General features: G+C 45.9%; 1 non-coding gene across 1 annotated transcript; it reads right to left on the reverse strand.

Annotated features, from left to right (window-relative positions):
* Positions 1 to 955: 955 nt before the first annotated feature.
* On the reverse strand, positions 956 to 1,110 carry LOC143307800 (5.8S ribosomal RNA). Its single transcript, XR_013064871.1, has one exon. It is a non-coding gene; the product is annotated as a 5.8S ribosomal RNA (ribosomal RNA).
* Between the last annotated feature and the right edge of the window lie 891 nt (positions 1,111 to 2,001).

Consider the following 2,001-nt stretch of genomic DNA (forward strand, 5'->3'; position numbering starts at 1 on the left):
ATACTTTTATCACAAGTTCTAGCCACGCCACGGAGGCTTCGAAGTTCCTTCACCATTCGCTTTCCTCTCTTTTGTTACACAGTTTTAGACTACGATCAGGGGTACCGAAACGCTGTATTGATTGTAAACAACCATTTTTATCTTGGAGCGGAGCGTTCCTTTACTCGTTAGATTTGTCTTGTCGCGTGTGTATTCGCTTTTTCGACGCTTTTTAACCATTTAACTTGTTTAGCGAAGCTAAACGCACAGACAGACAAAAAAAAAGGAACAGCATCGCGCGTCAAACAGCGACGACCCATCTGAAGCGATCTTTCATTTATACACCGTTTGTAAACAGAGAGATGTATAAAGCGCGGGGAATCATTCGAAACCCTGGGGCTATTCGAGCTTGCATTTCAGCAAATTATCATCTCAAACATTTCACTCGTTTGCTTTTTCTAAATTTATAGGAGAGCTTCTTTCGTTTATTTTTGACACACCTTTCGTAAATATCGTTTCTGGCAACGTCGGGAGCGTGGATTTCTACAAGTGAACAATCGCGCCGATCCGATAACTTCCAGCAGGATGGAGAATCTTTATAGATTATCTTCCGAGAACTCGGTGCTTTCACGGGCGGTCGTTTATAAATTTTAACGAACGACTCGCGCGCCGTGACGCACTTGCGCTAGTTCGAAGAGATATTTCGAAATTTGTTTCTCTCCTTTAACGGCCTGCATTTAGTGTATCGGTTGCGATTTTCGTCACATCGTTTCCACGACAAACGCCGACGAACTGCCCAACTATCGCTCGTACGTTGCGACTCTTTCTTTGTTTATCGTTCATTCATTCTTTCAATTTCGTTCGATAATCCCGCTCCGAAACGTTCTACTTTCGTTGAACGACGGCGAGATGTTTAGAAAGAAATGAATTACTCTTTTTTCGAGAAGCAAACGCAAGCAGTCTTTTGTTAAGAAAACGACCCTCAGCCAGGCGTGGTCCAGGAATTGTATCCGTGGACCGCAATGTGCGTTCGAAATGTCGATGTTCATGTGTCCTGCAGTTCACACGTTGACGCGCAATTAGCTGCGTTCTTCATCGACCCACGAGCCAAGTGATCCACCGTTCAGGGTAATCGTAAAATTTTGTATTTCAAACTCTTTAGATCTTTAGAGTGTTATTTTCATTATTAACACGCATCACATTCGATACCCACATCACTCTCCCACCCGGCGCGTGCGGGAGAGCGAATTCGGGCGTCGCCAACGTATTTGTTTGTTTGTTCGATCGTTGACGACACGATCGCGTCCAAGGACGGAAACCGTCGGAGAAACGCCCAGTGGCACGCTCCTCTCGACGGTCGGGCGTAAAGTACATTTAAAAACCTTGAAAAGTACGAACGCACACAAGGAATGCGAGCGCGCGTCCTGTCGCTGAATCGTGGGTTGCGAGATTCGAACAGACACACGGCCGGCGACGATCGGTCTAACTAATGGACACATAGTTTTTCAAAGACTCGCTATCGTCGCTTCTCAGCCGGTCCGTAAACAACACACATCGATCAGGCGGACGCACGAATCTTACCACGGTGCGTGTTTCGTAGATTCCAGGTTACCCGCAAGTACCTCTCTCTCCCTCTCGAAAGAGGAATCTCGATCCGTCCTTTTTGGACAATGGAGAAATCTTTTTATCGCAACACGGATGGCAAAGAAACAACCAAAGCGTAGGAGCGTGGGGACGAGAGCGACGAAAAGAACGTCGCGAAAACAAAGTTTCGACGGTTGCTCGTTCTAATACATCGTAGTTTCAACTCTCTCAGTTTTAACCACTCCTAGACGCTTCGTAAACTTTTAACAATTCTTCGCCTCCGCGAGTTTCATTTCGAATAGAGCGAACGCAACACGGACCAAAAAAACTCCGGTGATGCCAGATCATTTAGCAAAGATCAGACGGCGGGTCATCTGTATTCCTTTTCTCTCTTTTTTATATCTTTCCATTTAACTAGGGTGTCGCAACGACGGGTAC

Source organism: Osmia lignaria, unplaced genomic scaffold (genome assembly GCF_051020975.1).
Source record: "Osmia lignaria lignaria isolate PbOS001 unplaced genomic scaffold, iyOsmLign1 scaffold0079, whole genome shotgun sequence".
Lineage (NCBI taxonomy): Eukaryota > Metazoa > Arthropoda > Insecta > Hymenoptera > Megachilidae > Osmia > Osmia lignaria.